The 24,331-nt window shown below is 36.3% G+C and overlaps 1 protein-coding gene and 1 long non-coding RNA gene across 3 annotated transcripts in view; both read right to left on the bottom strand.

Annotated features, from left to right (window-relative positions):
• Window positions 1-14,334, bottom strand: part of LOC106670550 (astakine-like) — a 22,900-nt gene extending 8,566 nt beyond the window's left edge. Inside the window, exon 1 of one of the 2 annotated variants that reach the window (XM_014401009.2) lies at window positions 14,189-14,334. The gene's annotated coding sequence lies outside the window, so the exon portion shown is untranslated. The remainder of the gene's footprint in view (window positions 1-14,188) is intronic. The other variant, XM_014401008.2, reaches the window with a different exon arrangement.
• Window positions 14,335-16,361: 2,027 nt separating this feature from the next.
• LOC106670591 lies at window positions 16,362-22,555 on the bottom strand. The gene is made up of 3 exons (XR_002910599.1): window positions 22,419-22,555; window positions 20,387-20,521; window positions 16,362-16,446 (listed from the first exon to the last, which is right to left on the bottom strand). It is a non-coding gene; the product is annotated as an uncharacterized LOC106670591 (long non-coding RNA).
• Between the last annotated feature and the right edge of the window lie 1,776 nt (window positions 22,556-24,331).

The raw sequence follows: 24,331 nt of genomic DNA on the forward strand, positions 1-24,331 counted from the left end.
TTAGGGGAATCTCTAACCACCCCCTAGAGGGCTACCATGCCTCCAGTAAAGGCAACCCAAAGGTCAGCCACCGGCAAGCACCCGTCCACCATTCTTCACGCATTCGAGGGACGCCGGCAGCGTAGTCATAACTCCTCGTTGGCTATGTGCTCGCGGCAATCCGATCCGTCCGATTGCCACGAGGTCGGGAGGTAATTCGGAGGTATTACGGTCCACGGCCACGAATGATACACAGCCTCTTCTCTAGGTACCCGCTAGGGGTCTCACCACTAAGCCACTGCGAGTCCTTACCCATGCAGCTGGGCATGAACTTGGAACGAAAATACGCTGCCCCGCATTTCAGATGGTTATGCACCCTTCCCCGTCCGTATATATATTCAAAATATATATTTAGAAAGAATCTGGTACCTAACCCGCGTGTGCCTCTGCTACAGCACCCGCCGTTCGCGGACAGCTCTCAAGCCAGGAACTCCCTTAACGCGTCTCGAGGGGCTAAGTAGGCGTAGTCTCAGCGTCGTCGCACGCTTCCTTGGCTCTTTCACCCAAATGCATGCAGAGGCTGCTTAAGGCGACCATGCGCGCCAGGACACACGAGCCAGCTTGTGCTTTAGAGAGTTTGTTACTTTCTCAACGCTACACCATTATTTAGTGCCTGGAAAGCCCCCTTGCATTCAAGGGTTGGGAAGGGTCTACTGAAGTCTCCTAGCAGCACCCACTACGTAGTCTCAGGATTTGGATTGAGAAAAAGGGTAATTTTTCGGGATGCCTTGCTCTCTCACACAACCCACCCACTCGCTCGACGTTACACTTAAACATTCGAAAGAAAAGATTTACCCTTCTTCGGCGGCATCTCATTGAGATCCTCCAAAAGGCAACCCCCCGTCGAGCTAGATTCGAGTCAGTCCCCAAAGCATCACAAGCTCACCTTTTTAGGATACGCCCCCTCAGCTCCAAGGACCAACTGCCCAGACTCGGTTCAATTTCCGCCCTATATAACAATACAACAAAAGGAGACAATATGAATCCTCTAGGCCCCGAACTCTCTTGTGGAGCAACTCTCCAGGCGTAAGGCACGCGAAGAGATTCGTAGAAGGGTCATCCGCAAGACTTGCAAAGGAATTACTGGAGGGTAACCGCAATAGAACCAGAATTCTAGTGGATTCCTGACAGGGCATTACCGCCAAAGAAGGAAGATGCATTGGATAAAAGTACAGACAGAAGAAACTCTGTGCAGATACTACCAGGAAGAAAAGGAGACCGCAGAAAACGTTTTATGTTTCTGTGGAATTTTCTATGTAAGTGTAGATTCTTGCAACTAGGACAAGAAAAACCACAAGGAAGATCCACCAAGGATCCTCTTGCTAGTCTATGGAGTTAATTAAAAACATGAAACTGGTCAGTGAGTTATAAAAATATAGAGGAGCAGATTAGATCTACTCAGGTCGAGGTGCAGAAGGCCTTGTGGCCACCTCTTTTATCCTACCCCTGGAGATTATTACTACTCTCCCATCCTTTCCCCTTCTTCATTGAGGGTAGGGTAGACGCTACAAATACCCATCCTAGTATAAAATAAAAGGAAGGCATGTAAAGACCTTCAAGAAGGATACGTTTTATTAATTAAAAAAATATTGTTCAGGAAAATCCATTTACTCTCGCTTTCAATGCTAGCCAATGTTTTACGAAGAAGTTTTTTAATCGTGACCCCTAATTTTTCACAACAATTTGACTTAACGTATTTGAATAATGCATATTAACTAGTCCTGAACATTTGCAATGATTATTCCAAGTCATTCCGAAGGAATTAATCTGCGAAAAAGTGCGACGTTAAAAGATAAGAATCAAATGAAGTGAAAATGTTAACAAAAAACGTACATATAAAAAATTTAACTATTTTTGTAATATAGTCATAAACAAGTCGCAGTTTCTTCTTCTTCTAGATGGCTAGATAATGAGCGTGGAAACATTTTAATCTTCACGCTTAGGTCAGTTGTTTTACAGTATACCGATAATTTACTCTTAATTGGCCGTTGTTCATTTCTAAATTAGAAAAGCAGAAACTCAGCCAGATTAAGGAGCAGACAAACACCAATATTGCATTTGCATAAAATTACATAACTGAATTGTTTAAATGACTTTTCAGAGGTGTAAATCGAAAGGTAGATCTGTAAACAAATAGACTGTCGCTGTTCGCTTGTTGTTCCTCTAAATTAAAAATAATTATTAATAAGAGAAATAAGTATATATAAAAATAATTAATAATAATAAGAGAAAACAATGCCATTTTAACAACATCTACACCATGGGGTAATTTACTAAAATATTTCTCGTAAAATTATTTATTGAGCTTTCATAGGTATTAAAAAAACAAATGTAAGGTTAAGAAACAGTTTATAGATCAACAGGATCTTCAAATATCGATGTATGGTAATATTTTTTTACCATTATTTATGGTCATAATATTTATTATTTGCATAAAATTGCAAAGACTTTTTTTTTGTTTAAATGACTTGTCAGTTCTTTAAATCAAAAGCTAAACTTGTAAACGGGAGTAAAAATAGATTGTTTCTAGATCTGTTTCTCCTCTAAATAAAATAGAGAGAGTGAGAAAACAATTCCGCTTTTATGTGCCAATTTGTAATAAAGTTTACCGAAATACCTCTGATAAATATAAATAATGTGTTCTCCTAGCTTTTAAAAAAGTAAACATTTTATAAATGAATGGAACAATACCTTTATTCTTAATAATGCATTTTAAGCCCCATACTTTTTTCTCTGTCCTTAAGTGATTTGCCATCGATCCTTGAAGGAGTTAGGGCCGGAAACACACATATTACTAACTCACTGTTACATAAGATAATGTTAAGGTATAGTCGATAATCCAGTTGCTTTTCAGTTGAATATAAACATACTAGAAAAATAATACGAAAAGTGTACCTAAAAAATCTAACCTAAAAGAAGATGATGATCTTCAGAAAGGATGGCAGACTGAAGTCAGCTGAAAAGTGATTAAATAACCATGTAACTCTGCAATCAAAATACCACGTTTATAATAGTATGTTGCGATCTATAATTTATTATGCAGCCCAAATTTGGGGATATAATCGCTATGAGGTTTCGGAAAGGTATTTCGTAAAAAAACATTTTCTCTCTGCTTAAAAAACCCGTACTTATATGGTTAATTAAAAAGGAGGGAAAATTCGATGGTGGGGTTGAGATGGGGAGTTAGTGTCCGAGAGGATCGAAGTCACCATAGCTCAAGTGGTAGAGCAGCGGCGTATCTAGCCGAAGATCGTGGGTTCGAATCCCGCTAGTGACACTGACATTTTTATCTCAACCAATACCTTACATAAAGATTAATGATATGGTTAATATGGAAACTTTCGTTGAACCGATTTTCTTATTTACATTACGCCTGCATGTTAAATTTTTATTGGATGTAATCACTTCCCGGTCATGACTCGTCAATGCTATAATCATGGAGGTGGTAAGGTGTAGTGTCTGGTTTGATTCCTGGGGTATCTTTTGTCTCGCCAGTTCTCTTGCGAGTTTGTCCTTCTATAAAAAATGTGGAAGATTCTGCTTTCCTTTATAAAAGATAGGAATAGTTCATCATCGGAGACTGCGAGGAGGGCTGTGCATTCTGAACATTTTTTTTCTGTACAGAATTCTTTTAGAGGCAAATATGGAAGCGTTTTTGGCTGCAATGTCTCTGGATTAAATCAAAGTCAAATGATGTGGTTGTTCAAGCTGAGTGAGAAATTGTTATTTTCTATATGCAATTTAAAAGCCAGGGAGAACCTTCATAATTTTCTTTGAGAATGCCTTATGCTGGCCGAATTTCGCCATCTCTAAATGGAAAATAGCCCCTAGCTGGTATAGCATTTGTAATTTGACACGGTTCTGTAAACCATTAATTTGACCATTTGATTCCCTGTATCAATCTTCATAAAATTTGGTCAAAATATCCACAAACACTTTATGAAACTAAGGAAATATCAAAAGTGTAAAAAAACATTTGAAAAGTATTTTTTTTTCGATTTATCCAAATGGAAGACTGGGATGAGTCGAGAGTTGCGAGTTAGCGACTTTGGCCTGTTTACTTCAAATTGATTCCCTGTATCAATCTTCATAAAATTTGGTCAAAATATCCACAAACAATTTATGAAACTAAGGAAATATCAAAAGTCTAAAAAAACATTTGAAAAGTATATTTTTTTTCGATTTATCCAAATTGAAGCCTCGGTTGAGTCGAGAGTTGCGAGTTAGCGACTTTGGCCTGTTCAAATTGATTCCCTGTATCAATCTTCATAAAATTTGGTCAAAATCCAACAACACATTTTCCAATGAGCAAAACTAAACTACCTGCTTGAGTTGATGCATGATATATCTATGATATAATGTCCAAATAATCCAAGCATTTAGTTTTAGTTTTGCTCATTGGAAAATGTCATAATGGAACTTAATTAAAAAATACATATTGTTATTCAAACAAAGAAAAACTAATTTGAAAAACATGGGCAATAGACGCCATAGTAAATCGACTGACACTGTTTCTTCATAGACTACTAAATTATTTCCACATGTGGAAAATACAAATCAACATAAACAAAACAGAAAACTTACCTTTACACCGCATATCAATAACTAGCAAATGTAAAGGTCTAACGGTTTAACTATTCCCTTTATTAACTAGAAATTCAACACTGTGTTGATAACAAACTCTTATTGTACAAAGTACTATTCAGACCAGTGCTAAAGTATGCGGCAGCCGCATGGAGATTCACTAGTGAAACTAATTTTAAAAAGTTGCAAAGAGTGCAGAATAAATTCCTAAGGTTTGGGCTTTTGTAGCCCAGTTTTCCCAATATTTAAGTTATAAGATATTATACATTCTTTATTCATTTAAGTCGAGAGGTAAAGTATTATTACTGGTATTGTTTCTAACTTGCACATATGTATATACATGTATATCGACGATAAATAAATAGTTTTGAATAAACTAAATTGAAATAACGTGAAAAGAGGAAATTTTATATTCAATAAGCAATTACTTTGGTTTTGTTTAATAAATTTATAATTTATGCAAATCATCGGAGCTAGTTTAATTTCTACTGCTGAGCACTTTTTCCATCAACGTTTGTAACGTTTGAAAACAACCGAGGACACAAATTCTGTCCAATAACCAAGCAACATTTATTTAGCAATTTCATATAAGATTTACCAATATTGTTAAAAATAGTTAAATTCGATAGTAAACCACTTGGGTTTTAGTTTTTTAAAAAAAGTTCACCGGCTACACTTTAGAATCCAGATCAAATTAGATTGCGAGTGTAGGAAAAGATCGGAGAATTTGCCAAGGCGACCTTTTTTATGTCGAAGGTGTTAATCAATCGTCGAATAGTACCATCACCTATCACGATTCCTCTGGCCCAGATGACCTTTCGCATTGTCTTTAACGCAAGACCACGACGTTCTAATATTGTTACCATCCGGTTCTGATTGGAACCAGAACTTGAACTATAAGATTCAATTCGGTTTATAAAATGTGCACGACTTAAAAGAAAATATATTCTCCATTATTGGGAGTGTGCATACTTTTCAAACAGTTAGGCTCGTTTTGTTTTGCATATAATTGATTACTTTAGTTTACCATATTTGTCTGGAATTGATATAGTGGATAAAGTGTTTATGAAGTTCAAAAGCTTGCACATAGTCAATATAAAGACTGCTAAAAATAAAAAACTGTTAACGTTTTCTACTACATACATTCAAAAATCGAGAAATTTCTTCTTGTGATCTGCGGGGTGACCTAAACCTAATGATAAACCCCAGATGCGTTCGGCGTTTCGCCATCCTCAGTGTTTGTATGACTTCTGTGTAGTGTAACGCCACAACTGACTCCAATGCCGAAACGCTTCTGGGCCAACAAAAATCAGCGAGGATAGGCAGACCAATATGATATGTAACTATCAAATAACAAACAAAAATATTTAGAGGACTGCGGGGTGATGTATATGCTGTTTGGTCTATTCGGATCATTCTGTAAGTCCTCTGGTCATGCTTTCAGGTATACTCGGTCGTCCTAAAAAGGACAATGAGGATCTTTACCGTCCGCACCTAGCCTATTCGGCCTTATCGGACGTTTTGATTCTCAAGATGAGAGCTGATGCACCTCCACATACGACAGAATGGTGTTACTGCCGCAGCATTGGTGTAGAGGCAGCTCAGCCCCAAAGGCCAAAGACAACCTCCCCGCTTACCCATTCCGAGTGGTCGGGCCTGCATTAAGCATCAGACCATATACCGCGCGCATAAGGCTACCTAAGCCGAAATACATCAGCCTGGTCTCTAGGGGGCTTCTCTAGCATAGAAACTATCGGATCCGCTCCGGCTGCGGTTTTGTTTAAAGTGGAATTGCTAACCACCCCCCTAGAGGAGTACCGCCTACGGTAAAAGCCTCCAATCGAGCTCAGCCTACACCTACGCGCAAAGCATACTCGAGGAGGAGCAACCGATTCACTACCCGTCCCCATCCACCATTACACATGCATTCGAGGGACTTTTCAGCGTAATCATAGCGTCTTCAACGCTTATACGCTGCCGTCAGATCCGCCGTATCCCGTGAGGCCGGGTGTATATCAGTGGTCATACGCAAGTTTCATGCGAAGGTCACAGGTAGAAGACAGCGTCTCCTCTAAGTTCCCGCCAGGGGCGTCACCACATATCACTACGAATCCATTGCCAGTGCAACAGGGGCTGAATTTTGGAACCTTTCTGTTACCCCGTAGTGCAGATGGTTATGCTCCCTCCCCCGTCTATGCAGACAGGATCTGGTACCCTAACCCTCGTGTGCCTCTGAGTACAGCTTGTGCTTTAGAGAGGTTGCCACGCCCTCTGTGCTACACCTTTTTTTTATTGTAACCAAGGGTTGGGAGGGGGTCACAGGATAGAATGAAGAAACCTGGATTGAGAAAGGGACGTGGATGAGGACACGAGGTGCACCTTTTCAGGGCCCCGAGCATTAACCACATTGTACCACCCGACGTCGCTGTGGTACCACATTGAGAACGTCACCACGTACCACTACGAATCCATTGCCAGTGCAACAGGGGCTGAATTTTGGAACATTTCTGTTACCCCGTAGTATAGATGGTTATGCATCCTCCCCCGTCTATGCAGACAGGATCTGGTACTCTAATACTCTAATCCGAGTGTGCCTCTGATAAGGCACCCGCCGCCCATGCCGACACGAATACAGCTTATGCTTTAGAGAGGTTACCACGCCCTCAGGGCAGCACCATTATTTTGTGCCCGGACACCCCACTTGTAACCAAGAGTTGGGAGGGGTCACAGGAAAGAGTGAAGGAACCTGGATTGAGAGAAGGACGTGGATGAGGACACGAGGTGCCCCTTTTCAGGGCCCCGACCATTAACCACATTAGACCACCCGTCGTCGCTGAAGTTCCACATTGAGAACTCATCTGGTCAGTCGTATGGATAGGTATAGGGATAAAAGAGGCGGTCACAAGGTCGAAATAGATCTATTGTGTTCCCCTGTTATTTACAACTAACTCACTGGCCAGCTTCAGGTTATTAATCAACCTCCATAGCTTTGCCAGCGGGTCCTTAGTGTAGGATCTTGCTTGTGGTTTTTCTTATCCTAGTTACAAGAACCTGCACCCTGGTCAGTTTTACGCGCTTCGTTATCTTGACAAATTTGTAAAGTCTTAGTCGACTTAGTTGTACAAACGTTCGTTAATATGAATATTAAATATTCATTGCATCCCCTTCATGATCATGTTAATCCGGAATGTCAACTGTAATTAACAAAGGTTTTTGCTAGCTTCTCTGTTAAAATTTGTTTTTAAATGCGTTTTCAAGTATAATATAAATGAATGAATAATAAATATAATAAAACAACATTATTTCATTGTCTTTTTTAGCTCAATTTCAATATTTTTTTTACTTTATTGCATAAAATTCTAAAAATCAATCTGGATCTAGTTTATCATAAATGATATGAATCATAAATTGACAATATTTCAAAAGTTTAATAATCAAAGCTGTATTTTTTCGAGTGAAATTTGATATTCTAATAGTCAAAGGTTTGCTTTGTCCAGGCTTGATGTCGATCCTTATCTCGTCCAGATCCCATATTTTAATTTAAAAATTTAAAAATGAGTGTAAAATATTTCTTAATGGGTGATAAACATTCGATCGCTATTCAATCTGAAATAACAAACAGACGTGTTTAAATAATTAATGTTTTTGTTTTCTTATAAACATTTGATAACAATTGTAGGCTAAAATAATTGCTGATCCACGCTGATCCATCTCTATGACGTTCGATTTACAGATAATCTTTTCTGATATAAACAATGCTAAACCGAAATGTTCTCATATTGAAGAAGATAAGTATAAATAAATGAACGACATTGTAACTGTTTGTAAAATCAATTGTTACCACTACGAAAATAAAAAATGTGAAAATTTTTATGTGTTACGTTTCTTCTTGTTCTTTTATTAGAATTTGACAATTTCAGTTAATAACGTTAGCAAGTTAGGAACAGAAGAAAAGATATGAGAGAGACAGTGTTAAAGATGCACGAAAGAGAAAAAACGGCGGAAATTTCCGTTTTTTGAGCAGAGATCCGGTTTCTCGGACATAACAAATTTGTTACTTCTAATACTACTACATTATAAAAGATTCTCAGAGAGTTTATAAAATAACAGCACATGTCAGGGTTAAATATCGGTTTTAATCAGTTTTCCGTTTTCGCGACCTCGATTTCGCGTTACCGGGGAGTGCACATGGATTGGGTTAGGTCAGGGTTGGAGTCAGATTAGGTTAGGTTAGGGTTAGGATTAGGCTAAAGTTAGTCTTAGGGACGTGTTAGGTTACATATGCATGATCCTAAGGAAGTAGGAGTGTTTTTTCTGTGCTTGAGTTACCTCTAATCCTTTAAAACGGACCAAATCTGATTATGAGATAATCAATAGAGGATTTTCTCAGAGATAATTAAAAATATTAAGAGTGGTTATTTTTTTTTGCTTCTCAGTGTAGCTAGGTTTATAATAAATTCAGTCTTTGAATTATTTAGCCTTCCTCGGTTATGAGCCATCAGTGGAATGTCTGGAGAAATGGATACTTTCAACATGGATGTTTAAAACTCACAATCAGAATTTTTCAGGATAAAGGATGGTTAAGATATCAGGCTTGATCACCAATATATTACGTATTAAACTAACAGTTAGATGATTGTACAACGATTTATTCGTGAAAAAAAGTATCGTAAACAATCGTTTCTAATTTGTCTCACCATCCTGATTTGACTATCGCTGTATTGGTTTATCAAAGTGTTTTAAAATTTTAGGCCAGGGAAAAATAAACACGGTGAGGCATGGCACCAACTCGGCGTTGCTGCTTACAATCTTACTCACCTGTGAAGGAGGCGAAATGTCTGAGTCGCAGGCATCGAAAATAAGCATATTGCGATTTGAGTGTTAAACATAAAATCTTATGATAAATCCATTATATTTAGTGGTCTGATTGACCAAATTACTTCTTTCAATTAATTAAACTTTTGATTGAAATGAAAAAGCTAGCGTCACGAGCGGGATTCGAACCCAGGTCCTTCGGCTCGATACGCCGCTGCTCTAACCACCTGAGCTATCGTGACTTCGATCCACTCGGACGCCAACTCCCAACTCCCCATCTCAACCTACAACCTTTCGAATTTTCCTTCCTTTTTGCCATTTCAAGTCACGATAGCTCAAGTGGTTAGAGCTGCAGCGTATTGAGTCGAAGGGTGGGTTCGAATCCCGCTCATGACGCTAGCTTTTCCATTTCAACCAAACCCTTACGTAAAAAGATTACTTATGATGGAGGTTCAAATTCAAATGTTTTATGGGCGATGGATTAAAAGAGGGATGGCAGGGCATAAAAATTAAAAACAAATCTTTTATCCCACTTAAACATTACAGGAACAATAAGCTGTATCAATCTTGTAGCAATATGACGACCGCCCTTTGATTTTTTCTGGTTTACGCTCAAGTTCATTGTTATCAATCATGACACGTCCCATCTCATTATGTCGAAAATCTTTTCCAATATTTGCGTCACAAATAATTAATTGGGTTCACATAACTGGTCACCGGGTATTATAAATTAAGCCGAGAACAACGGAGCAGTAATTACAATTTGATGCCGACAGGTAGCCCATTGTTTTGGGCCCATTATTGGCCGAGAGCATTGTCTCCAATCGGGCTGCAACCAATCCATGTTCCACCGTAACGGAACGCTGTTCCCCCGACTTTCTTTATACCTGGTCATCACACTGAGATATTTGCAAAAATAAAAATAAAAGCTGTTTATTAATAAATACAAAAAAATGAATTCAAATTTACCCCATACGTAAAATTTTATTAATTATGCTGGGCATCTTACTATCTAATAACCAACAGGTGGAGGTAAGGCTTATAGAAACAACAACAAAAGATTGCGTTGACCTAGAACCAAATGATAAGTTCTAAGCTACAACTTTTTGCCAAGTTATAAAAGATATTGTACTGAACCATGGCCGTTAGTACGGAGTGGATCCATTGTTTTTAATTGTTATTTAAATTGTTTTATTTATAGTGGTGTCTCCATTGCGTCAGACGTATCTTGAGGCGAGATCTCACTTTCCTAATAGACACGTGTTTATTTCTGTAACGATTCGATGATAAGGGAAAACAAAGAGATTGTTTTGTGCGTGTGTGCAAATCGTACATATCCATTCTTCTTGGATTATATTGTCAGCAATAGATAAATAATCGTGGACGATAATCAAAATCATTCGATCCGAAGAAAACAATCCAATTGGTCGAGGGGGGAAATATTTGCAAATTTCCGCCAATGAGCACAAAGGTGAACACAACGCCATTCAATGACGGAGAATGAGAGTATGCAGAGAAAATAAATAAACAATTTCCTTTGCAATAACAAGTAAATAAAAAATAAAAGTAAACAATACAAAGATAAATGAAAAATTTAATGGAAAAATGTTATAAAGTTTTTGTTTTTTCAATCACAAATAAGCACGCCATAATTTATTAGCGTGAAAGGAAGGGGTTGTTTAATCCTCGCCCCAAGGAATATCGAGTAGCCTGGAGTGAGTGCGTGACGTCTAAAGAGTAAAAGAAAGTTATTAGCGAGAATGTAGTGTGTTTAACTCGCTCCGAGGAATACGGAGTTATATCGAGTATAGTAATAGAAAATCGTATATCGACTTCTCTGGGGTGAATGTGACCATACTGAGGAACAAATACGAGGCTAGAGTTTTAGTTTAGTTAGTCTTTGATTAATAGCAGAGTTAGAAAAAGATTGAGTCGCTCAAATGGCTGCAGGCTGAAAAATACGGCGAAATACTAGAAAAACACACGCACATGGCCGGCGCTGACCTTAACTGTTTCTCGGCCCCTAAACTTCCTACATTTTTATTATTATTATCAAAACAAAATCATATTAAAATTAGGAACCAAATATGACTTTTTACATAAAACAACATAAAAATAAAAATTCTGTAATAACTACAGAAACAAACTACTAAATTGAAGGAAGTTTATTGTCTTCAAATAAATGGCGGAGTTAATATTGGACTGGACTCAACTCTTTGGGTCCGCTTATTCTCGCGTGATAGCGAATACTGAGAAAGATAACTAGTGAATAATTATCAATAATTATTGATTGAAAAACGAAATATTTCTGTGTATACTCAATCTGTTTACATTTAAAATGAATTTTTGTTAAATATAATATTTTTCATTGACCCCCACATGAAATTGACTGTGGACTCGTATACAATTTTACTCTAGGTCAAGAACTCACCNACCGGATCAAGTCGACAGTCGAAATACCTGAAAGACGCTGAATTTTCTCAGGACGCTGATCGTGAAGAGCGTCGTTTGGGATAAGTCCCTTTGTTAATTCACTCATCCCAGATTTAGAGTTGTGGCTGACTTATTAGATAAATAAGATTTTGTTGTGATTGTCCATATGTCAAAAGCTGAATTGTATTCATTAAATGTTAAGAATATACTTTCTGATTTATTAAATTCTCGAACCTTACCTTCTCCTACACAAAAATAAGTAACGAGACTCTTACAACTCTCTTATAGAACTCTAGAGAAAAGCAAGCCAATCTAGAAAGATAGTTCGAATCGGCGCGCCGTCTCTGCTTACACAACAATAGCAATAGAACATAACAAAAAGTTTACGTTTTTATTGACAGTCTTGTTTCATTCAAAGTTTTTTCTTCTTCATAGATAATAGTATCTGATCGATTCAATTCGTACAAATAATAACATGCCTAAATAAAAAAAGTGAGAAATTGAGTTAAAAACTATTTTAAAATTTCCGTCAGCTAGTGGTTATTATTCAGTTTTACGTGTTTAAAAAAAAATAAAGGTGTCTCATTGACCAAAAGAAATAACTAACAATTGGCAAAACGCAAGTTTTTACAATTGGAAATTCAAAAAGATAGTACAATTCAGGTTTGCAAATAGTCATTGAAAATTCACCGTGTAGTCAAAGTTCAAAATGAAAAGGTGAAATATATCCCTGAAAAATAGTAGAAAGAGACTGCAATTCTTGAAATATGGTGGGCGGTATGTTTTATGTTGAAATGAGCTTAGAACTGGACTTCTTCGGACCAGATTGTATTGCTATATATAAATGGATTAGTATTTGTGTCTTATCTGACTAGGTATTTAAGTTTTCAGGAAACTTTTTTTGCAAAAGCAAACAAACGTTAATCTATTTTGGTTTAATTCCTACCTTAGTTGAAATCTGAGGGCAGTATTGAAAAACCCAATTAACTTACTTTCTCATTTCTCTGATATTTTGGAAAATTTATCGTTGTGATAATTGATGTGGTTCATTCTTGTATCCAGTATATGAATCACTATTCTTACAAATCTTTAACATCCTTAATTACTTGAAATTTAGATGGAGCAGTAGTTATGAAAAAATCGAATATCGATTTAAAAAACTTTGTGATCGAATGTTCAAATTATATAGTACATACTCTTGTTACATTATCATACAAAAAAAGATTAATTCTCGAAAAAAAAGTGGTTGGCATGTTTACAAAGATTTAGACTGATTAAGGAAACAAGTACATCATGATTGAGATAATTGAATTTTGAAATTCTTCTTTTCTTCTAGTATCAAAAGAAAAAAAAGTGATCGTAAGTGTCGATTTTTGCTTTTTTAATTAAATAATCCAACCTTTTTGTTTGTATTTTTTAAGTATACGAAGGATGAACCCTGTCCCTTTTCAGACAACTCTTCCAGAGTTTACAGTTTAAAAGTTTACTCTTTGAATGCAGAATACAGACATATAAAGCCCCAGATAGCATAATAAAAAACATACAAACAAAAAGGTTGGATTACTTCGTTAAATCACGAAAAAATCCAAAAATTCGAAAAACCGACAAAACAAAGAAGGGCTGGAGAATAATGTCACATTCAGTTGTATATTGTGTGCATGCTACATCTAACTCCCGTTTAACTGCACCACATTTTTCATTTATCATGGAATTTCTGTAAATAAGTTAAAAAACGCGTTGAAAGAATTAAATAATTATGAGTAATGCTAGCAAACTCCTATCAGAAAAACTATCAACAAAATTGCTAATCTTGTCAGAGAATTTAAAAAAGAATCAAACAATAAATACTGATAATCTGCTTAATTAGTGATTAACCAATAAACATTAAAGTCTTTACAAACAAACAACGTGCAAAAACACACAAAATTCATACATTTCATGGTGCATACATAGTCAGATTCAATTTCATCTAGTTTTTCTTGTCTTGAGTAGTGATTTTAAATGTTCGACTGAATGAATCACTGAAATATATTTATTTTTAAAATTTAACGTTTGTCGTCCTATTACATTTTTCTTCTCCCTTATGTTTTTTTTTCTCTTTTCGCTAAGATGCAAAGCTGGATAGAACTATAAACACTAAATTCGTACAGATACAAAGTTCTATGTGCAGTTAACAATAAAAATAAAATAAATCGAAGTTAGCACTTATGAAACTGAATGTATTTTCAAAATGAAAAGAAATTTGATGATGTACATTCGATAAGTAGTTGTATTCTAGCATTTACATTTTTTAAGTGCAAAACCAGTATGTACTTACTTGACCCCTCGATTATTCTGAATTGATGTGTATACGGTAGATTGAGATTGGGCCTAGTTCCTGCAAATCGGTGTTCCTTCTGTCAACCAGTCGCCGACTGAAACTGTTCCAATGCAGCTTCTGAGACTGAAGAAGTACCCGAAGAATAGGACGAAGCCGAAGAAGAGAGGGTAGTCGGCGAGATCCGAGTGGGGATCAACGTCATGGATAAACATGGGGAGTCAAGGGCGCGACCTTCCCAACCCCAGATCCGGAACATGGCACCGGATGCGTAATTTCTCATCGAGAGGAAAAAACGCTGAATCCTGGAAGATATAGTCCTAACAAGGCACGAAATTTATAGTTGTAATGGTCTTGAGACGAAGAGGATGGTTTACTGAATAAATATATATTTTTAATTTGTAAAGTGTGTACCACAGTCTGAAAATGATGCAACAAAAAAGTATTTTGATTATTCCACTTATAAACAATTTGGCCATTTCAAAAGTCAAACAAAATAAAATCCTTAACGAAAACTGCCATTTCTTTCTGCGCAATCAAATTGCATAGTTGTCAATGAAAATACACACACAAAAAATATAACCAATAAACCTTTGATTGAAATGGGTAATATATCTTTTAGTTCTGATTAACTAAATTTTTTTGTATGATAATCGGAAGGGAAATAATTAATTATAGTTTATCAGTGTTTGGGTATAAAACGATATCATGTAAAAAATGGTTGCTCTGATCCCATTTCACGATGCTTTAGTCTAAAGACATTTTTTGAATCCTTTTTTTGCACATCATGCGATAATCTTAGATAATTTTACAGTATAATTTTTCAATTCAATATTCAGTATGTTTGATACTTGAAAGAAAAACGTACAAGTATTTCATCGATTCAGAAGTACACGATGTAATTGATTTAAATTAAAACTCCAAATACTAAAATTTTCTTTGTCAAGAAAAATGAAAATTGAAACACAGTCAGGCAACTAAATTAGATGCACACACCAGACATCGTTCACAATATCGCAGAGTACTCGCTATTCCCAGGATAATTGGGTATAACCCCCTTCATTCACATTAACAAATTACACTCACACATTCATTCATACTACCCCATAGTACTCGGGGTAATTCGTTATAATCCCCTTCATTCATACTAACAAATTACACTCACACATTCATTCATAATACCCCATAGTTCTCGGGGTAATTCGGTATAATCCCTTTCATTCAAGCTAACAAATTGCATTCACACATTCATTCATACTACCCCATAGTACTCGTCATTACTCGAGGTAATTCAGTGTAACCCCCTTCATTCACACTAACAAATTACAATCACACATTCATTCATACTACCCCATAGTACTCGACATTCCTCGGGGTAATTCAGTATAACCCCCTTCATTCTTTTTATTACTTTTATTACTTTACTTAAATTAAATTACTTTTAAACATTTATTCATACTACCCTTCAGTACTCGACATTTCTTGGGTAAAATGTGATAATCCCCTCTATTTCCGCTAATAAATTGCATTCAAACATTCATTCAAATCAAAACTTTCGTTATTCCTCGGGGTAATTCAGGATAAACCCTGTCCTTCACGCTACATTCTCACAACCATTCATATTACCTCAGAGTGTGTGGTGATTAGTGACCGTTAATCGATAATTATTCAGGAATCGTGAGGTGCGGTCTGGTGTGACGTAGGTTTCAGAAAAAATTTTTCTTTATCATGCCAACGTTTCGATCTTTATTGAGATCATCTTCAGGGCCTGGGATTTATAATCATTGATATGTATATATGTAATAACAGTAAAACTTCCTTAGATTTCAAAGAATGGAGAAATTTAATGAGACATTAGTTTTAAAAACATATATTTACACACAGAAAAAAAATAATGCAGTACATATTTAAATAAGGTTTGTTACAAATATAACCTTATGTGCATTTCAGAAAAGCCAAAAATCAATGAGTACCATTTTTTCTCACAGTTATTTACTGTTTTCAAACACAAATAATGTAACACTTCGATTGTGACCAAGGTAGTTGAAATCATTACTTGGTTCGATCCTCACAAGTTTCTGTCATTAAGCCGCATATCAAATTTGAAGCACAAGGGCAATGATGTATGTAAACGTTTTCATACATGATATGAGTACCGTCCGGATAAGTTTTATTTACAGCAACGGATTGTCCGGCGTTGCACAACTCTCCCTTGCCAGCGTAGTTATGGCATTTTGGCAAAGAGAACAACATAGTACCTGAAAAACAAAATTAACATTTACCGAGAAATAAAAATAAGACAGGTAGAAAAAAAATCGATATATGAACTTAGTAATGTATCAAGCAAGAAAAAAAACCTATTTAATTACTAAATTTATCCATATTTGTTTAGCATATCATAATTGACCATATTAATTATTCCAATTAATTATTTTTTTTATCCAAGGTTTTTGGTTGAGATGAGAAAATAGTATCCCGATGACCACTAAGCAAATACAGATTAATTTTATAATCAAAAAGAAGTAATTACTCCACCAACCCCATAAGTCTTTGTGAATCGAATCCTGATTACACGACACTTGAAAATATGGCATAAAGAGGCAAAATTCGAACAGTTGTAGGTTGAGATGAGTAATTGGTAGTGCAGCAGCTATCTAATATTTCATTAGTTATGGATAAAGATAGCTTGAACTTGGGCCAGATATGATGCAGAAAAAGTCGAAGTTATGGCACTGCACTCTCGATATCTCCCACTCCGCACATTGACATACAAGACCTACAACGCGTAACTAACGAACATGCCGTTATGGTTCCGTTACATCTACCACCTCCATTTATTCCAATGGAAATCAAGCAGTCCATTCCCGACCTATCAAGAAATAAAAGTACTAGCTATGACCTCATCACCTCAAAAATTCTTCTCTAACCTCGAAAAGCGGCTATTGTTTTTATTACTAATCTTTACAATACAGTACTGGGCATCACCTACTTCCGATCAGTTGGAAGTTTACTTCTGCAAAGATCCTAAATCACGTAAACCTACTCATCTACCTAATTCCTAAGACCAATCAGCCTAATCCCCATCCTTGGAAAAATCCTAGAAAATCTTCTTTTAATAAGCCTCCAAAAAGACATAACAACAGGAAAAAATACCATTCCCGAACATCAGTTCGGTTTTCGAAGTTCCAATTCGACTGGTCATCAAGCATATAGGGTTGTTGATGCCATCGCTACCTCCTTAGAGCTGGAATAGTATTGCCCTAGTGAATTCCTGGATATAGCTCAAGCCTTTGACAGGGTATGGCACCCAGGGCTCTTGTGTAAGTTAAGGACACCCTATCCACTACTTATTACCTGATTCTTCCATCTTATCACTCCGATCGTTATTTCCATGCCAATCAAAGATATTCTTCTTCCTCCATTTACCCTGTCCGACCTGGAGTCCCACGGGAGAGCGCACTTGCTCCTCTATTATAAGCAATACTGCTGGCTTACCCAGCAACCAAGAAACCAAATCTTCATCTTCGCTGATGCTATCAATCCTGTCTCCTCATAACGATCAGTAATGGAAATTACAAAACCTTGCCCTGGAACCCTGTTTCTGGTGGTGGAGAATTAAGGTTACCGACCGAACCTCCAAACTCATAATCTTCAATCTAAGTTGAAAAATCCTCCCACATATTTACTTTAACTATAATCCTATCCCGAATACGAATCAAGTACAATATCTCGTACTTAACACAGACAAAAGACTGACATGGAATCTCCACATTCGACTAAAGCGTATAAACTGCTCAAAAATGAATAGGGATATTGCCAATTTTGTATTATTTACTTTTCCCAGCATTTTTATTATAAATTGCATTAAAATTTATTAGAAATTATTATGTTTCTTACTGAAGGAAAATTTAATTAAGGGATTTTCAGAAATAACAAAAAAATTTTGTTTATTGGACACAATAGATTTTTTAAAGAATTAATACCGCGTATAATGTCTTCGGTCAGCTAAATCCTCTGTGCACCTGTTAGGCATACTATTAATAAGGTTGTCACTAATTTCATAAGGAATTTCATTCCATAGATGTTGCAACGCTGCACTGAGTGACGTGATCAAAGTATCAGCTAGTAAGCCTTCTTGCATAGCATGCCACATGTGCTCAGTGGGATTGAGGTCTAGAGACAATGGGCAGAAGTTTTCATTTATGAGGTTACATTTATGAACAACTTTGCCTCTATGAGTCATCATTGTCATCCAGAAATCGAAAATGCCAGCCAATGAGATCCCTTCTTTGAGAGATGTATTCCTTGATAATTTATTGGACATAACGGACTGCGGTGAGGTTGCCTTCAACAATATGGAGTCCAGTTCGTCCTCCAGTGTAAATCAGACCATTACCCAGCCCCCCTCTCGGTAGACTCTTCGGCGGCTGCTGTATATATGCTATACATGTAGAAACGCGACTCATCTGTGAACACAACAGCATTGCAATTGGTGTTCTCTTCTAGGCGCTTAGGGATGGTTAGCCTCTAAAGCACAAGCTGGATCATGTTGGCTCGGGGCGGATGGCGGGTGCTGGATCAGAGGCACAGGTGGTTTAGGGTACCAGATCCTGTTTGCATAGACAGGAGAGGGTGTATAACCATCTGAACTAAGAGGTAGCAAAATGTTTCAAGTCCAATCCAGATACATGGGAATGGACTTGTAGTGACTTAGTGGTGATGCTCCTGGTGAGAACTTAGTGCGAACCTGTTGCACGGGGTACCGTTATCGGTTTCCTTCCGAGGGCAGAGTTCCTCTAAGGGGTGGTTCCACTATAACAAAACCGCGGCTGGAGTTCCGGTAGTTTTTACGCTGGAAGAGCCCCAATACTCTGGGAAATATCTCTTTATCTAGGGAGCGCGGCGAGAGACCGGCTGATGCATTTCAGCCATTTCGGGTATCCATGTACGGTCTGGTACATAATGCAGGCCCATCCACTCGAAATGGACAAACGGAAAGTGAGGTTCGTCTCGATCCCTCGGGACCAGGATATCTTCTACAACACAACTTCGGCTGTAACACACACCATGTCGCGAGTGGATGTGCGTCATCTCTCATCTTTGGAATCAAAACGTCCGATGAGGACGAAGGGTTAGGCGCGGATGTTAAAGATACTCATGTCCTTTTAAGGGCAAAATATAGACGGAACCACCATATTCTTCTGAGTTGCTGGTGGCGGGCTGTTGCTACAGGTCGTCTGAAACGATGTAGGCCAACTTCCCACAAATGATTACGAATCGTTTGAGTTGATAAAGGCCTTGCCAAAATACCTCGTACTTCATTTATTACTACTACTAAGGAACTATGGAAAGGGTTCCGTCTTGCAACAATGACAAAATTTCTGTATCCGATCTGATCTTAATATCCCATTCGTCAAAAACCCGATCCGTATATATACAATTCCATTCCAAATTAGACAACAACTACAATCCTTTAATCAATCCTCAATAATTCTTCCCAATAATTTTAGTCGGCGATTGAGGTGTCGTTGGCCCGTTATCATTTTGGAGAGTGCGTGCACCTCCTAGGGTTGGGCCGATTCGCATGCACACTGTGGCGGCTAACGTATTGGATGGTCGCCGTTCATACCTGATATGCCTATGTATATATATATATATATATATATATATATGTGTGTGTGTGTGTGTGTGTGTGTGTGTGTGTGTGTGTGTGTGTGTGTGAATACGTACGTATATATTATCTACTGTAAATCATTTTTGCTTGTATTTGTATTAGCAGTTGGGAAAAATGTATGACAATCATTGTTTTTACATTAATACTAATGGTTGATAATTTTTGAAAATATAATTTTATTTGTTGAACAATGCGTCATGTGCATAGCCGCATATCCAATACCAATCTGATTCAATGTTGTTAAAATTTACCAATGTGAAAACTGTGAAATTTAAAATATTATTACCCTCCTGATTACTCAGGTGTACTCGTTGGAACTAATTAATCAGCGGAAATACGGTAAGGTAAAAAAACCAAAGCTATGTTTAGAAAATATTAAACCTCTTGAGGCGAGAGGGAGCTTTTTAAATATTATTAATGAATAAAAAGTACTGCCACTTCGATACGGTTGTATAAGAAAAATACCCCTTTAAATATACACAAATATACAAAAGTAGAATTGAATTAAAAAAAAATGGTGTTACCGATTGTACAACATCGCCCGTTTCCACATTCGCTAGATGTCACACATTCGTATAGCTTTTTTGATCGTGACGAAGAATAGGCGAATGCGGCGAAGGAGACCAGTACTAAGAATATCACAAATCGTTCTTTCATTTCTAGAAGGAATTATAAAAATTTCGATTAAATTATCATTTAAGTTTAAACCACAAAAGATTTATAAAATAACAAAAACAAGAATGAAGTCATCAATCATCATGTAATGGCTATTATTGGTATAATTAGAGAAAGTGATAATAATTGACTTGCTGAAAAGATTTCAATACTCAATCCTTTCTTTTGATTAAAAAAAATCTTTTATTGACATTATTGTCATGTCTTTACAAGAATGTCTTTTCGCAATTTTTATAACAATAATAATGATAAATCTTTATTTGCATGAATATACAAAATAAAATTTCTTACATACAAGTAAAAAAAAAAAAAAAAAAAAAAAAAACCTCTTGCACATCCTGCCTGCAGCCAAAAAGCAAACCTTGTTCTCCAACAGAGTTCTGTCTTTACAAGAATTTTTTTATACAATTGTTATAATAATAATAAACATTCATTTGCATGAATATACAAAATAAAAATAAACTTACTTATGCAAGTAAAAAAAAAATAAAATAAAATACAAACACTTTTGCAATTTCCTGCCTGCTGTCAAAAACAAAGCTTGTACTAAACAGGAGTTATTCCAGAGATAGATAGAGAGGAAAAAATATTTTATGATTTTTATGGCAATTGTTCATAATTAGGATAGTCGTTAGAGACTTGCTACTAGATTTTGCCTATTTTGTGATTCTTTATTTAGAAATTTAAGTTTAAAAAATTATTTTTACAATTATTCGATCAAATAATCTCCCATATTTATTTCAATTCTTGCAGTTGAAGGGGAAGAAACGAGCGATTGTTAAATAAATTATGAAGAACAAAAGTTTTATAGCAATGGGTAAATTTTTTAAATTGTTGTAATAAAATAACAAAACTTTTTCAAATGACTCAAATAAATAAGACAAAATAGTTGTTTAAAATCCAAAAGAAATAAGACAAATAATAATTTTCAAAAGTTTTTTTTTTCAAAAATTCAGTAATTACAAAGTTAAACATACTAAAAAGTGTTGGACATACGTAAGCAGGAATAGCGAGGAGTCGAAAGTCGTCTGATAAATTAAAACAGCGAAGTTAGGCAGGCCAAAATAACTGGAAACGACCAATCTACAACTCAGAAAATCAAATAATGTGGCACAATTATATTGTGAGATTTTCTCATTTTGCAGGGGAGATGGACATGGAGTTTGATCCTTTCCGATCTGCCTCACTGGATTGATTTGCCAATAAACCGTGTACTTTTACAACTTCGTACAATGATACACACCCACGGGTGAACATTCTACAATAAATTTCACATTAAAATGACAGACTCAGACCGAAAATGGCAAAAGGCTATTGAAATTTATTTTCATGTTTGTTTAATCGTACAAAAATATTGTTCGATACATCCATATATGCAAAGAAACTATAAACAACATTGCTAATCTTGTCAGAGAAATTTAAAGAAGAATTAAACAATAAATACTGAATTCTATTTGATTGGTGATTAACCAAAAAACATAAAAGTTTTACAAACAAACAACGTGCACAAACACACAAAATTCATACATTTGTATATGTATGGTGGTTTCAATTTTATCTAGTTTTACTTATTGAATCAATGAAAGGTATTCGTTTTTCAAATTTAATGTTTCTTGTCTTATTACATTTTTCTCCTTTCCGATGGTTATTTTTTCTCTTTTCCGCTAAAATGCAAATCAACACACTAAAACAATAAATTGGTACAGATACAAAGTCCTAAGTGCAGTTAACAACAAAAATAAAATAAAATAAATCGAAGTGCTAACTTATGAAACTGAATATACAAACTTTTCAAAATAAAATGAAATTTGATCATATACATTCAATAACTAGTTGTTCTAGCATATACATTTTTTAAGTGCAAAACCATTACATACTTACTTTTCGTTTATTTTGAACTGATTTATGTACGATAGATTGAGATTTGGTGAAGTTTCTGCTAATCGGTGTCCCTTCTGTCAACCTGTTGAAGACTGACAATAATCCAATGCAGCATCCGAGAATGAATAAGTACCCGAAGAATAGGGCGAAGCCGAAGAAGAGAGGGTAGTCGGCGAGATCCGAGTGGGGATCAACGTCATGGATAAACATGGGAAATAAAGTGCGCGACCTTCCCCAAATTTTATACTCGTTGCACATAGTTTTGCCACCAAATTTTTCAAAAAGTTTTTTTAACCTTAGAAAATAAATTTTAACTTTACCGTATTTAATAAATAAATAATATTTTCAAAAGTCTCAATTTAGGCTTCACGTTGGACATTCTTACTTCACCAACTTGTCAGAGTAATCGAATAGATTTTGGGCACATTTGAACAAAAATTTATAGTGCGGTGACTTTCTGGAAAAAGCAAGTTTGGTCCGTTCCTGTTCTTCGTTTATGTCCAAGACCTACCATTTTCTGACCAATCCACAATATTTGGGTACGCTATTTCAACCTCAAGAAAGAATAATCATAGGAAAGGCACTTAGCAAAAGAGAGCTGGTCGAGTAATAAACGGAGAATTACGATGAACCCACTGAAGTTGGTGGTTTTACTTTTTGTAGACACAGTTACACTAATAATCTCCTTTAACTTCCTACCCAATATCAACAAGCAGTACAATGCGGTATCTTGGTCTGAACCTTGATAAGAGCTTTGGCGTACGGAATTCATAGAAAGCACATTAATATAGATGCACCTATTCTTGATCTGATCAATATGGCAATATTCATGTGAGCTTTGGGGGAGAAACGCACATCGGGAGAAACCATATGAATGGGTCTTTAAGAATTATCAGATGTGAGGATGTATAACTTACGACCAAACAATACTTAGATATGTCCGGACAGTATGTAGTGTATTTATTTATTGACAACTACATTTTAAATTGCAACAAGCAAAAATGTTGCAACTAATCGCACACATCAGTAACGTGACAGTGTCGTGTCCGGCATTTTGTTCCACCGGCGGGTTGTAAAATATTCTTCTTGGAAACTCAATGGCTTTGTTCACACTCGCCCGGCGTGCGACAGTGATGCCGTTGTCACCGTACCGTCACCGTACCGTGACCGTAGGATTTCTTGTTGACGATATTGTTATATGTTTTCACAGCCGTACAACATGAATGACGAAAAACGCGAAATAATCCTGTATTATTTGATCAGGTAAATCCAAAATACATGGATTCAGAGTTCAAAAATATTATCTGGAAGAAAATAGGAGCAAAAATTAAAACAGATGGTGGGTAAAGTACGTGCATATTTAAGTAGTTTTTACATTAAGAATAGCAACAGAGTATAATAAATTATGAACTACAATTAGAACTTGTTTTAAGGTTGTTGGGTATTTGATAACCTCGGGAGAGATCCAGCATCAGAATTGAAATAATCAGTAAATATTTCTCTAACACGAAATGCATTTGTCGTTGCGTTCCCTCCCTTCTTAATTTTGTTAAGAAGTTTAAGTCTTAAGCTATGTAGCAAGCCATATTTTGATCCATCGTCCACTTATTCTTTGTAAAGTGTAGAAATTCCCTCTCTTGTTTCATGCTTGATGAACCCACTTCCGTTTTTTCACTTGTGTAAACTAGCCAGTGTGAATAGAGAGCCCTGTTGGAACGGAGTGGCCAGGAATAAGGGCTACTGGGGTCGCAATGTTATTTAACATTGAGGTTCTTTAGCGTGCGCACCTGGCACATAGGCCTAATCACACGTTTAGGTTCTCAAGTTAGGAGCGACTCACCTCCGCGCACGGAAAATCTGCTTATTCCGTGAGGTTCGGTGTGGAAACCCGCAAATCCACAGATTAATCGACA

The sequence above is a fragment of the Cimex lectularius genome, unplaced genomic scaffold, assembly GCF_000648675.2.
Source record: "Cimex lectularius strain Harlan isolate CLEC.00 unplaced genomic scaffold, Clec_2.1 scaffold153, whole genome shotgun sequence".
In the NCBI taxonomy this organism is placed as follows: Eukaryota; Metazoa; Arthropoda; class Insecta; order Hemiptera; family Cimicidae; genus Cimex; species Cimex lectularius.